General features: G+C 41.6%; 1 protein-coding gene and 1 pseudogene across 2 annotated transcripts in view; one reads left to right on the top strand and one right to left on the bottom strand.

The window, feature by feature from the left end:
* Positions 1 to 15316, top strand: part of Cstpp1 (centriolar satellite-associated tubulin polyglutamylase complex regulator 1) — a 166641-nt gene that overhangs the window by 116837 nt on the left and 34488 nt on the right. The window lies entirely within an intron of this gene.
* Positions 9911 to 10011, bottom strand: LOC124960898 (uncharacterized; annotated as a pseudogene).

Genomic DNA, 15316 nt, shown 5'->3' with positions numbered 1-15316 from the left:
GTGGTTAAATCTTTAAGGTAAGAGATTTCTTTTTTCTCCTGCCTCTTTAGCCTTACAGAAAGGCACATCAAGAGTAGGAATGATCTTCAAAGAGCTTCACAGAAGAAGCCAGATTTGGAGAACAAAGAAGGTGTGGTCCCCAAAGGCAGGACAGGAATAATTGTCTAAGTAGTAGTGTTAAGTATGAAACTTCAGTGAAAATTGTTGGGAACTGACATTTAAGGATTTAAGGAGGGGCTGGGGATATGGCTCAGTTGGTAAAGTGCTTGCCTTGCAAGCACAAGGCCCTAGGTTCAATCCCCAGCACCGCAAAAAAAAAAAAAAAAAAAAAAAAACTAGAATTTAAGGAAATGTTGAGAGCTGGGGATGTAGCTCAGTGATAGAAGTACTTGCCTAGCATGCACAGGATCCTGGGTTCCATCCCCGCCCGGGACTGCAAAAGCAAAACAAACACATATGCCTAAATTTTTAGTTTGTTTTGCTGCCAGTATTATTAAACATTTATATATCAAAGTAGTTTTCCTTCCATCCCCATCGTACGTGTTTTCTTAGACTTAGCAGCCTTGAAACTCTAGAATAGCATACTAAAACATATTCTCTCCATTCTCTGGACTTTTCCTTGCAGCTCAGTCGTCCTGTTCTTTGACATACATAACTATAATTTGGAGGAAAGAGAAACACTGATGATTTCTTCCCACTTACCCATGTCACAGTGAAGCTTGAGACAATGAGTATTCTTTCTCCAAGCCAAGCATTTGCTAAGCATTGCCATGGGCACTGAACTGCCTTATGGAAACATACCCCAGTTCCCTGCCTAGGGAGTTACTTAGAGAGGCCTTCAAGCTCCTTGTCACCCGTGGGGCCCGCTCTTCTCTGCCCCTCTCCCCATTTCCAAAATTTAATACATTGTCCTTTTCATGGTTTCTCAGATCCCCTCCCTTCAGCTTCTTTTTGTTACCCACTGGGCGGGTGTAACCAGCCTCAGTCACACCATGGCCCCAGCAGCTGGGCTTCTCTCTCTCCCCATTGCATTGCAGACATTCTTTTCACATCATTTTGTCCTCTCTGCTGCATTCCCTCCATTTGGCTTCATTCCCTCTGTGCAAACTTCTGTTTCAAGGGACAGAAGTTTGCCAAGGAGATGCTGGCAGAGAAAGTCCGGTTCCCTCTTTTCTATCTGAAGAGCCCAGTGTCACTTATTAGCATATGAGAAGAATGGTTGTAAATAAACATCAAATGAGGTTAACGAGCTACAGCTCATCAATATTAATGAAGTCCACCTCTCAGCCTTGAAGTGAGGTACGAATGGCTCTAATCACAAGAAGTAGTTTCATAAGGCCCCAATTACAGGACAGGAAGGGTCAGATTCATCATGTTGGAATGTTTGTCATTTCATGACCCTAGGAATGCTGCAGAGAAGGGCTGTCTGATATCAGATCTGTGCTTGAGCCCCTCTTTTATTCAAATTACATCTGTTTGTCTCAACAGGTGGAAGCCTAGAGGAGCAAGGATATGTCTGCTAAGCCAGAATCTGGGGTGGGAATATTCCAGGTCAGTACAGTTCCCAAATCAGAAATAAGGTCCCCAGAGTACCAGAATTCAGTTACTCACTGCCTTTGATCAGTAATCCCTTGGAACCCAAATTTTTGTTTCTAAAGCACTGAGGAAAGATCTGGAGACCTTCTAAACCCAACTTGATAAAGAAACTTCCATTTCATGTAGCTCAGGTGCTAACTACCAGTTAGATTCCTCCACAGAACGATTTTTGATTCCCATGCCTATATTTAGAGAAGTCAAAGAGTAATAAGTACAGCTGTCACTTATTGAGCACTTATTATGTCCCAGGAACTGTACTTAACAGTTTTGATATGTTATATGCCCTTCACAGTAACCTCATGGGGTTATCCCACTTTTTAATGAGGAAACTCTGTAAAGTTTACAGAGTTCACAAGTGGCAGAAGAGGAACTCGGGTCTAGATCTGTTGGACTGTAGAGCCCCATGCTCTTGATTACTACCCTCCATGCATGCAAGCTTTCATGCTGCTCCTTCCTGCACATCCTTCTCCAGTTGAAGAGACTAAACACAAAGTAGCACCCTGAAAGTAGAGTCAGAAGACTAGAATTAAAATCAAAGGACCTTTTTGAAATTATTTGTAGAAAGGAAACTTACATTAAATGTGTTTTTCTAGTTATATAAATTTAGGGTCAGAGGGAATGTACTTTAAGAGTGTACTTGTGCTGGGTGCAGTGGTGCACGCCTGGAATCCCAGCGACTCAGGAGGCTGAGGCAGGAGGATCGCGAGTTCAAAGCCATCCTCAGCAACAGTGAGGCACTAAGCAACTCAATGAAACCCTGTCTCTAAATAAAATACAAAATAGGGCTGAGGATGTGACTCAGTGGCCAGATGCCCCTGAGTTCAATACCTGGTACCCCCAAAATAGAGTGTACATGTGCATGCATGTGTGTGTTGGTTAGTTGCAGTGCTGATTTATGCATCTTGTCACACTAGTTCCTTTTTAAAACAGATACCTTGTATGAGGGTAGTGACCATGGAACACAGAGAAGCCACCTGGCTCCCATGGTTGACCTCGGCCTATGATGCTAGCCCCAATTATGCTGTTTCAACAGTTGAACCCAGGTTTTATTACTATAAGTTTGTACTGTCCATCTCCTTATCTATGATTTCCTTCAAGGTGGAAAGGAGAACCCAATGCTTCATCAAATGATTGTTATCACAAAAACTACACCTGATATTTTTAAAGACGAACTCATAGTGAAAGGGTCTGAGGGTTCCTTGAAAACCCAGGAACGTTACTTGTTAATTTTTACTTCGGCAGAATGCCCAGCCATGTTTCCACAGAATGGCACCCAAAGCCCACCCATGCAGGAGCCCATCCTGCCACCAAGGTAACCAAGACTAGGAAGCAAATGAAACTGGGCCTTCCTTTCCCAGGCCTGTGGCTGTCAACTTGGCTCAGAAAGAAGCAGACTGATGACTTTGTCTCTTCACCCAGTCACACTACCACACAGTTCTCATTTGAGCCCGGTCACATGGCTGTGCCTTCTTATGGCCAAACAAGGATAAGCTGTTTCCATTCTTTGCACCCTGGATTTGGCCTGGGCATTCTGAGATGAAACCATTAGGACCCCCAAACCTTGAAGCTTTTCCAGGGACAAATTGCATGCAGTGGTGGAAGGAGGAGCTGAGCTGAGCCATGGAACAGCGGATGGTGTGCAGTCGGGATGTTTGCAAGAGCCAAGGGGTTAGTTCATTGCTGCTTTGTATACTCAGGCACACCAGAAAACTCAGATTAATAGGCTGTTTATTCTTCAGCATGTTCCTTGAATCAAAGGCTCTGGATGGTATTATTAAAGAGTGTTTGTGAGAGCGCCCTGGAACACTCCTCCTGGGCTCTGCTCACTGAAGAGGAACCATTGAGGCCTTTCATTTCCCGGGCAGCATCCCTCTCGATCATTGCTCACTCTAGTATAAAGGTCTGCAGAACCTTTGTTAGAAACAGAGTCTTTTGTTCTGTCTTTATGAGGTCCCATTACCTACAGCACCTTGGTCCGTTGCACTCTAATTATTGAATGTTCTTGTCTTTGAGCTACCTGAAACTAATGAATGCAGGCCTCTCTGTCTCAGGGAGTTGTTTTGTTTTGTTTTATTTTTTTGTATGTTGGCTCTATTTGGCACCAGTTCCCTTTTTAGGCAGTATTGTTCATTTTTAAATGGTTGTTTAAAATGAATTTTTCCAGGAGGGGAGGAAACATCCCCCTGAACCCTATTTTTTTTTAAGCAAACGGACATATGAATTCTCTTATTGAAAGGTTTCCCTAAAATAGAATGAAGTTTCTTCAGACCTTGCAAGTAAAGTATACTGAATCATGAGAGAATGTTGAATTACTAATTACTTCCTCCAGTCCTGCCCCCTATATTAGAGATTTATATTGGAGAAGGTGGCCAAAAAAATTAGGATGGCAATGGCTTCTCCATGGTCCCTCCTAATGTCCTTTAAGCAGCAGCATGCTGGCATGTGAGTGGTTGATGTTCCTGCTTCCTCTGGCATTTGTACTCTTCCTGTGACCTACAAAATATTGTCTTTCAGGTCTTCTAAAACTTCTCAGCATGCACACGCTCATATATGTGAAACATACCCCTCCAGAATATTGCATAGGTGTTTGGAGGTCACTCCTCACTCTAGACAGTGCAAGCATTCAGCACATTATAGATATGTATATACCAAACAAACCCAGTATAGGTGATCAACTATAGGTTTGAATCTGGCACAACCCTTAATTGCCACAGTCAGAGGCCAGAAAATGAAACTGGGTCATGTGTCTGGGAAGAGAATACTAGAAACTCTCTGGAATCCTGTAGTCCAACGTTCCACCAGGGAGGTGCTCCTTGGAGCAGTGAGAATCCAAGAGATGCTGTCCCCTCGCTTCCCTCCAAAACCAGCACAGCTGTTTGGATGAAGTCTATTTGCCATATAAACACTGAGACCAAGACGTATACACACAGCCTGGCGTCGTGCCTGATTCCTTCCGTGAAGTCCATCTGTTTATCCAGTTCCAAATCCCACAAGGCAGTCACCAAAAAGTAAATAGTGAGAAGGGACAGAGGTTTTTTTCTTTCTTTCTTGATAAACATGTTCCAATGAACAAAACAGATTTTGCAAACACACTCCATCTAGTAAATCTTACCCTCACAGCTGTGTGAGGAGGGGTTGGAGAAGAGAAGGATGGGGCATGGGAGGGACTCAGGACTTGATTAGGAGAATTAGAAGTTCAGTAATCCAGAGGACAATGACACTTCACTTCTATCCACTCCTTGTAGGATGAATATTTGCTTCTGTCCCTTATTTTAGCCCCTCATCCCGAACCTAGGATCTGTGATAGGCTCACCGAAGATAAAGATCTGGCTGCAGATATCAGCTTCTCTAGCTGGAAAGCCCTCTTACCCAAACTTTGGCTCCAAACACAGAGAAACAATAGGAGATGGAAATGTTCATTACCTTGATTTAGTGGAAACCAATGTGTAAATGACACACCGTGTACGTGTATTGAGTCATTACACCATTCTCCATAAATATATACAATTATTATATGTCAAAAAGAAAAAAAAATGTAAAGCCTTTCTCTTTAGAGGGGACATGTCCTGCACCCTTCTCCTCTCCCAATGACCTTGCTCTCAGCCACTCCAGCTATAATGAATGGCCCTCAATTCAAACAATGAAGTGTTGCCCCAGTGCACCCCATCTAGCCTGTCTCTGCTTCACATCCTCCTCTTTGACTAGGAAAATGAGGGACTGAGCTCAGATCAAGAACTTGGATTCTGAAGATCGGGGGACAAGCACAAGAAATTGACCTTTTGCCTCAGAGGCGGCTGGATGTTTGTGTGTGTCTGTTCGATGTCGAATTGGCTCACTGAACCATTCAGGAGTTGTTTTTTAAAAATGTTCTCCTCACTCCTCATTTGCGGGTCAGATGCTTTGGATAATCCAGTGGAATTCTCTCTGCTTCACTGCTGGCCGCTGCCAGACACAGAGTGCTAAATCCTGTCATTCGGTGACTTGAAATGATGATGTGTGAAACAGTGCTGTGATTTGGACGTCCTGCGCTCTGTTCACACAGACTGCTTTGCCAATTAACCATGGCAGTGAAAGGTGGCAGCATGGGGAAAGAGTAGTTTCTACAGCCCTTGCCTTATCTTTACTCCAGAAACAGCTTACCTGCCCATGTCCCCACCCTCCCCCATAGCAGTATAGGTAAGTCTCCAGTAATAGGTAAGTGTCCGAATCTGTTTCATTCAATACCGCTCCTTTCCCAGGCCGCATAGGACAATTTCTTCAACAGATTGCAACTTGCCAGAGACAGATAGCATTTGTGTGCAGAATAGGGAAGAAAACACTTGCTGCTGGTTCCCATCTCAGGGTCTCTGCCCTCATTGTCTCTGTCTTGCTGGATTGCGGAGTTGACTTCTCTCATGGTCAACTCTCAGCTCCTGTGATACCTTCTCAAAAAGGTTGTCATCCATTGTCCCATCTACTCAAGATCACTCTGTCACACCACTCTTTTACTTAACTCATCACCCTTATCACTTTCTGAAAGTATTTTATTTGCCTACTTATTTCTTGTCTATCTCTCCTGGCTCCCCATGCACACACTAGAATGTAAGTACCATGAAAATGGGGATTTTTATCTGTCTTATCCATGGCTCTTTCCCCGAAACCTAGCACAGTCTCTGGCACACAGCTGACTCTGAATAAATAGGTAAGAACTCAGCAATGGCCAGCAAAATGGCCCACACCTGGCATTTCAGTGATTTGGGAGGCCAATGCAGAATCGCACGTTCAAAGCCAGTGTCAACAATTCAGTGAGACCATCTTAAAATAAAAAATAAAGGGCTGGAGATATAGCTCAGTGGTAGAGCACCCATGGGTTCAATCGCCAGCACCTCAGAAAGGGGGAAAAAACAATGAATAATTCCCACAGCAAATATACATGGTTACTGTTAGAATGGTACGGCAGAGGGACATATTTTTTGAGGAATGGATGAAATACACATTTTAATACACTGATTTTAATAATGGTTTTAATTACAAATGTGTTGTGTGGACAGTCACATGCATTCAGTTGCTCTACATTTTCTTCTAACTCACTCTAAACTGCTCCCTCTTGAGTAGGTTAAGTCAGGGTCATGGAGACCAAGTGCTACAAACATTTTTGCCAAGCTGGCATAATTAAGGCCACAAAGGTTGCCCACTTCCAAATTTCCACTGGACAGTGCCTGGCTTTGCTTTCCATAGGGTAGGTAGGAGCCAGAAGAAACTGGCACAATTTAGAGCAGTTTAAAGCCTGGCCTGGGTATCTCCATCCAGCCTTTATTACGTTCTTGCCTGCCTCCAGCTACCAAAGAAACTACATTCCTGTGTGCAGGTGGGGGGACCCCACAGCACCTTCCATTGTGAAAGCCACAGAGGGTGGGTGGAGGGCGCCTTAGCCTCTGCCTGCCCAGTGCAAGACAGTATGGTCAAGGGAAAACTTCCTTTTATCCTGGCAGACACAGGGCACTCGTCTCCTCCGAAGTCCTTCACCCAAACAAGAAGTATTAGCTTCTCAGAAGTTACCTTTGTCTTGTTAGGGCAAGATCAGTGCCTAGTATCAAGAGAGAGAGATTAAAGATTAAAGAGCCTCCACGAGGGAAGGGGATAGTTTTGCCTAAATCTCTTAATTTGTTTTTTCCCCCCCATACAAGTGCATTCATGTTGTGGGTTCCCTGGCTTACTCCCCGGCAGTTTGTAGTCATTATTATCATGACTTTGTGGTCTCATTGATATTAGGATGGCTTTCAACAGCTGTAGGGGACGCTTCCACGCTCCACTGCTTTTTCTTGTACATGGCCAACAACTTTCTTTTGGTTTCAGCCTTTAGCCAAGCCCACTCCACTCCACACCCATCTCTTGCCCTGTCTTTTATTGATGCTGTGTTGACTTTGCATGCCTCTGTTAGTTCAGTTTTCTGAGCACCTGCAGAGAATTAACCATCTCTCCTTGCTGCTGGGCCTTTGATCTGTTGGATTTCTGTACTTTGGGAAATGTTGAAGGACTCTCTAACTCCACCAAAGTACACAAAAGGTACTATAGTCCCTGGAGCCTGGCCTTCTAGACTAGCTCTGCTTAGAGACCAGCAGATATTCAATAAATACAGATGTAGGTACTATTTGTTAAATGTTTACTGTCTACCATATACTGTGAATGAGTCTCATTTAACCTTCACTCATAGTACTAAAAGGACATGTGCGAACTGGCTCCAATCGTTTCTCTGACCTCTCATTCCCTTCCCCCTTATTTTCTTGGCTTCAGCCACACAAGCTTCCAGGCTGTTCTTCTTGTCTATGAGGTGCACTCCCTCCTTAAGATGTTTGCAGTGACTGTTTCTCCACTGGGCTGCTCTTCCTCAGCAGTCTGTATTGGTTACTTAACCTCCTTCAAATTTTTGCTTAGGTATTAACCTTCTCTATGAAACCTGCCTAGACCACTCTATATAAAATTGTACCACCACTGTCACCTCACACATCCTCACCAGCTTGCTCTGTTCTACTTTTTTCCATTATACTCAACACTAACTTACTATATGGTTTACTTGTTTATTTATTATCTGTCTTCCCCACTGTAAGATAAACTCTATCAGGGCAAGGAGCTTGTCTACTTGTTTCCAAATATATCCTAAGCCTAAAATCAAGATCTGGCATATAGTAGATGTTTCTTAATATCTATTGAATTAATGAATTTTGTCCCTTTTAAAATTCTGTGAGAGCCAGACGCAGTGGTGCATGACTATAATCCCAACTACTCAGGAGACTGAAGCAGGAAGATTGCAAGTTCAAGGCCAACCTGGGCAATTTAATGATAATAAAAAGAGCTGACGTTGTATCTCATTAGTAGAGCATTTGTCTAGCATGTGTGTGGCCCTGGGTTCAGTTCCCAGTACTACAAAAAAAATAAAAATAAAGCTGCGAGGTAATTCTATTCCATTTTAAAGATGACGAAATTGAAGCTCAAAGATTTAAGAAACTAACTTGCCCCAGATTATTCATTTTGTAAGTAGTGGAGGTGGAATGTGAATCCAGGATTGACTAACTCCAAAAACTGCGTTTCAACTACAGGGCCAATCCTGAGTCACCTAAATTATCCATTTAAATTCAGATTCTCACATCATGACCCCAAAGATTGTGCTTCTGCTTCAGTAGGTTTGGAACATAGATAATCCATGAAACATACTTTGAGATGCATTGGAATATACTACATTGTCTTTAAGGGTTTGGCATCTACATAGTAAGGCACAGATGAAATTCACTGGACATTTTAGGCTTCTTTGTACTAGTCCCCGGGGTATATAAAGGCAAGTGATTGGGGGATCCCTACCCTCAGAACTTGGTCTAGTAGGATCTTGGAACCCTGCCTTGACTCTGCCAGACTATCTCATTTGACAAGCTCCATACTTTCTTGGCCTTAATTTCTTTATCTAAAATGGAGATAATAATCAGTCAATTGCTTGAGACCTTGAAAGGCCAGATCTATGATACTGGGATTCCCAGGCCTCTTTTTAAGTTGTGAAGTCACAAAATAGACTGACTTCCAATACTGAGAACAATAATGAGGTGGTGATGGGGCAAACAGATGACAAGTCAGTCAGTAATTCAACCATCAGTAAGTAGTGGAATACTTAAAATCACATGCTTTGGATTCGGGCAGACCCATAATCAAAGTCTGAATGTGCTGCTTACTAGTTATGTAACTCGGCAAATTACTTCACTTCTCTGTGTGCAAGTAAAACAAGAATGCTTATCTTATAGGACTGCTGTGAGGGACCAGATAAGATCGTGATGCACAGCACTTTGTTTGTTCTTTCTCTTTCTTTCTTTCTGTAGGAAATCCCAGGTGTAAACCCAGGGCCTTGCATATGCGTGGCTCTATCACCGAGTTATATCCCCAGCCCTGATGCACAGCACTTAGTAAGGTAGCTTAAAAACAGATAACACACCCATGAGGCAGTGATAAATAAATGGTTTAGAGCCAGTAAATATAGAAAGACTGGAGAATTTTACAGCCTACTGTAAAATTAATTTGGGTACTAAATTTTTCTGTGGTTTTTAATACAATTTACAAATCGGAAATCTTTGTAAATTTGAAATCTTTTAAATATACATACAATAAATAGTCTTCCATGCTTTCTTATATAATTGAATTTATCATGGCATCTAAACATCATCTTTATAATCATAAATTATTTTACTATGCTGGAAGACCTTGTTATACACTGAAGTGTACCCTAAATGCATCCAGATTGTCTTTTCAACATTTCCCCACTGCCTCTGTTCTGGATTTTTTTTTTTCTTTTCTTTTTAATATGGAACACATCACAATTTTTGCATATCATCCTTGCACAGGGAATATGCTAATCTCTGTATCGTTCCAATTTTAGTATATGTGCTGCCAGAGCAAACCCTGCATCTCTGTTCTTTAATTCTACTAATGCCTAATTTCTCACTGCTGTCCTTGCTCCTGTCTTTTACAGTTCCTTTTCCTCTCCCAGTTTACTTTGTATGGGGAACTGGGAAACAAGATGGCCAAGCCTGTTAAAACAATGGGTGTAATCAGAGTATGCCTCAGATTAACCACATTAACACTGTAAGTTAGCCACATTAGCTTTTGTGTGTGAACTTTGTGACACTCTTTTGCCTTAGAGACTTACTGAAATTTAAGTATTTGAAATTGCCTATATTAGTTTTAAATGGACTAGATATTACTGTGCAGAAACCCAGAAAAAGAAAAAAAGCGTTTTTATTGTTCTCAGCTTCATTGGAGGTTAGTCTATTTTGTGACTTTGCAACTTAAAAGAGCCTTGGGAATCACAGGCCTTTGCTCTCAGTAAATAATTGATTATTATCTCTATTGCACAGATGAAGGAACTAAGTCCTGAAGAGTAAGTAGCTTGCTCAAGTGAGGTGGGCTGGTAGAGGTTAAGGCAGGATTTCAAGTCTCCTATGTCTTTCTTCTGCTTGGTCACACTATTCCCAAGTAGAAACAATTGTGTTCAGCTATGGAAAAGAAGGGAAATCATCCATAAATATGCCTAAGATTAGAAAGATGGAATCAAGGGGGAATATTGTAACTGTCCATTTCTGAGCCCTGACTTTGGAAGGTGTTTTTCCTTCACTTCTTTCTTCATTTGAAGGGATGTGCTGCCTGACTGGTGCTCTAAGGGAGGACCAGTCTTAATAAGATCCAAAAGCATATAAAGCATTATAAAAGATGATCATCAACTTTGAGCCCTCTTTTCATTATGGACAAAGGAAAAAATCTAAATGGCATTCAGGTCACTTACAGAGGGAAGATAGAGCCGTTGAGAATGAGGGATGTGGAAATAGGTTTCTGCAGGAAACTGCAGACTTAATCTCTCTAGATGGTGTTCTTTCTCTCTCTCTCTCTCTGCCGCCCCCCTCCCCTGCTTTACTCTTCCTTTCCTTACTCCCCTCCCCTACCCCTTCTTTCCTTCCTTCCTTTCCTTTTTAAATTTTTTTATTTTTCAGTTGTAGAGGGACATAATAACTTTATTTTTGTGTGGTGCTGAGGATTGAACCCAGAGCCTCACGTATGCTAGGCTGTGCTACCCTAGTCCCCTTCCTTTCCTTTTAAGACAGTTTAATTGAATTATTTTTTATATATCATACATTTGAATGGTTTTTATGAAATAATTTTATTCTTCTGATTTCAAGGAAAGACACATTACCTATAGTCCCCAAACCCAGAGTTAAGCGCCTTTGTTAAAATTTAGGTACATTCCATTCTTTTTCTTACACAAATTTATATTTTCTCTCTCTCTTTCTTTCTCTCCTCCCTCTCTCTGTCTCTCTCTCTCTCTCTCCCAGCAAATATGGGATCATACTGTATATAACAATTTTCTGTTAATATCATAAAGTCATCTGTTTTATTTTTGCCTTAGACTAGTTTAGTCAGAGTCATTAAATCTTTATTGTGAAAGCTTCCAAAGAGAAGTTCTTCACCTGGGGTTGAAAATGCAGAGGCCTACAGTGGCCAGGCAGGTATGTAAGAAGCACAGGTGTCATTCAGTGACAGTGGAAGGGCATCTTCCTCCTCAGCTCCTTATTTGTGGCCATGCGGTAATGCTGGTCCAGTATAGCTATGTCTTCTGGTTTTTATTTTAAAAGATCGCTGGGGCTGTAGCTCAGTGGTGGATCACTTACCCCCAATGTGTGAGGCACTGGGTTCGATCCTCAGCACCACATTAAAAAAAAAAAAAAAAAAATTAAATGTATGTGTCCATCTATAACTAAAAAAAAAATTTTAAAAAGAGATCCCTGAAATGTAAACTGTATTGTGAGAAATGTCCTGATTTTTTGTTTTAGCCCTGATTTTTAAAAACCAAACAAAACTGAAGTTCAAGCTGAACAAAGCCTATCTACCAGCCATATTCTCTGTCCCAGACAGCAAGTGCTAAGAGCTTATCTCACTCTTCAGAACAGCTGCATTCTTAAAACAATTATTAAGAACTAGTAATCAGGGGCTGGGGAGATAGCTCAGCTGGTAGAGTGTTTGCCTTGCAGCACAAGGCCCTGAGTTTAATCCCCAGTACCGCAAAAAAAAAAAAAAAAAAAAAAAAAAAAAAGAACTAGTAATCAATTTAAAAAAAGGCAAAATCCTTGCCCTCTTGAGAGCTTGCATTCCAGTGGGGAGACAGGTAATACAGTTAGTATTATTTGTATCTTGAATATGCCCCAAAGGCCCATGTGTTGAAGACTGGTCCCCAGACCCTAGTGTTATTGAGAAGTAATGAGATCTTTAGTGGGAGCCTAGTGGAAGGAAGTTAGCTCATTGAGGTATGCCTTAAATGGGGATATCAGGACTCTGTTTCTTCCCCTTTCTCTTTATTTCCTGGCCACCATGAGATGACCAGTCCTCTTCCATCATGTGCTCCCACTATGATGACTGTGCCATCACAGACCCAAAGCAGCAGAGTCAAGTGACATGAACTGGGCTGGGGAGATAGCTCAGCTGGTAGAGTGCTTGCCTCAGAAGCACAAGGCCCTGAGTTTGATCCCCAGTACTGCAAAAAAAAAAAAAAGTGACATGAACTGATACCTCTGAAACTGTGAGCCAAAATAAACTTCTTTTCTTATTAAATTGATTATCTCAGGTCCTTATTATGGTAATGGAAAGCTGACTAACACAGTTAAAAATATATAGTGGATTATATGGTAAGTAATATGCAAGAAAACGAGAAAGGAGGTAAAGAGTCATGTTAAACACCATGGTCAGGGATTCTTTCCTCATAAGATGGCAATTGATGGGCTGGGGTTGTAGTTCAGTGGTAGAGCACTTGCCTGGCATGTGTGAGGCACTGGGTTCAATTCTCAGCACCACATATAAATAAATAAAGGCCCATCAACAACTAAAAAAATATTTTTTTCATGATCAATTTCTTTTATTTATTTTTTAATTTTTTACAGACTGCATTTGGATTCATTGTACACAAATGGGATACATCATTTCATTTCTATGGTTGTACATGATGTAGATTCACACCATTCGTGTAATCATACATGTACATAGGGTAATGATGTCTCTCATTCCACCATTTTTCATAGCCCCTCTCATCTCCTTCTACATAATCCAAAGTTCCTCCATTCTTCTTTCACTCCCCACAACCCCTACCCCTACCCCCATTATATATCATTCTCCACTTACAGGGAAAACATTCGGCCTTTGGTTTTTTGGAATTGGCTTATAAAGAAACTGTGGTATATGTACACAATGGAATATTATTCAGTCATAAAGAATAATAATATTATGGCATTTGCAAATAAATGGATGGAATTGGAGAATATCATGCTAAGTGAAATAAGCCAATCCCAAAAAACCAAAGACAGAATATTTTTTAAAATATTGAAAAAAAAAGATGGCCATTGAGCAGAGACCTGAAGGAGGTAAGAAATATGCAGTTATCTAGAGGCAAAGGGGACAGCAGGTACAAAAGACTGAGGCAGGCAAGGGGCTGGGATGTAGCTCAGGGGTAGAACACTTGGCTAGTATACACAAGATCCTGGGTTCCATCCCCTGCACCACAAAACAAACCTGAGTCAAGAGCATGTTCAAGGAATAGCAAAGCTGGAATATTCTAGGCAAGGGGTGAAGAGAAGGAGGTGCAGCCAAGGCAGTGGCAGGGGCCCCCATTGAGTAAAATCTGGAAGGGTGCGAGTTATAACATTTTATAGATGAGGAAAAAAAAAAAATGAGTTCAAAGACTTTTGCCCAAGCCCACATCGCTGGGAAGTAGCAGAGGCTTCCCCTGCCTACCTCCCCTGACACTGGGGATTGAACCCAGGGGCGCTCTATCACTGAGCTACATTACCTGCCCCTCTAATTTTATTTTGAGCCAGGGCCTCTCTAAGTTGCCCAGACTGGCTTTGAACATGATCCTCCTACTTCCACCTCCTGAATCCCTGGTGGTGTGCAGTAAAACATTTTGAATGCAGGTCTGTCTTAATTTCAAATCCCATGATCTTGGCTTCCCTGTGTTGCTATACTGGAAGCATGAGTGGGCTTCATGTCATTTCCAGTCTTCTAGAAAATTATGTGCTACAAGGATTCAAATTATGCCCTTTCTGGTCTTCACGCTGCTGCCTCAACCACAGAGAAGCACAGTGAAAAAATTCTAGAATGTCAGACCCAAAGAACCTGGAGGATTATTGAGATGAAAGGTTTGGTTGTTTAAAAAATAAATCTTAATGGCCCTCCTTCTTCTTTTTTTTTTTTTTTTTTTTCTTCTGATGGTGCTGGGGATGGAACCCAGGGCCTTATACATGTGAGGGCCATACCACTGAGCTACCCCCTAGTTCTGGTCTTGCTCTTTAAAAAAAAAAACACTTTGATGTCTTCTTTCCGCTCATGCTTTGGTTTATTTTCTGAAGTTTTAAAATAGGTTATACTTGAACTTGACAAAACTCAAAAGGTCAAAGGGCACACAACCTTGCATCCTGCAAAATATATTTTACTTAGCCTAATCCATTCTGATCATTATGTGAAGCATGACAGAGCAAGAAACTGAGGCACAAAGAGTTTACCCAGTTGAGAGCCATCCATCAGTGGTGAAACCAGGTACCAAACCAGTGAGGAGACCAGACTTTGTCTTTTGGAATATTTGTATATAGAAGAAATTGGGTGATTTCATCCTTTGATGCCACCAAGCCCTTTTTTTTTTTTTTTTTTTTTTTTTTTTTTTAATCTTTTTTCTTCTCTTTTTTGTATGCCTGCCAGTCCCAGTGAAAGATAAGGATCAGAGTCTCAGAAACTTTTGTGTCTTATCCCAGGATGAACAACACTACCATTTGGTTCACATTTTTATTAAAATAGGATGAGTGATAAACTCACATTCCAGGCAGAGGATCCTTTACCAGGAAAACCATACTTTGAAAAACAAAGCTGATGATTTTAAGGAGCAGTAACTGCTAACATCAGTTTCCTTTCCCATCCAGTCCCCGAAGCATCAGACTCTTCCCTCTCTGCTGCCTCTCTTCTTACCCACACATACACATATAATTATAGACATGGTACGTTGCCTATGCCCACAAAAGTCAGGAAACAGCAGGAAAGACAAAGGTGGATTCATCTGAAGAGATGTATTTATCTGTATCCAGCCCTCTTCCTACTTCCTGCTGGTTCTGTTTCTGAAGTCTGTTTTTTAGTGGATGGGTAGCCATAAATCCATCATCATTGGTGGAAGTTCGTG

The sequence above is a fragment of the Sciurus carolinensis genome, chromosome 11, assembly GCF_902686445.1.
Source record: "Sciurus carolinensis chromosome 11, mSciCar1.2, whole genome shotgun sequence".
NCBI classification, from domain to species: Eukaryota; Metazoa; Chordata; class Mammalia; order Rodentia; family Sciuridae; genus Sciurus; species Sciurus carolinensis.
This window is presented reverse-complemented; position numbering and strand designations above follow the sequence as displayed.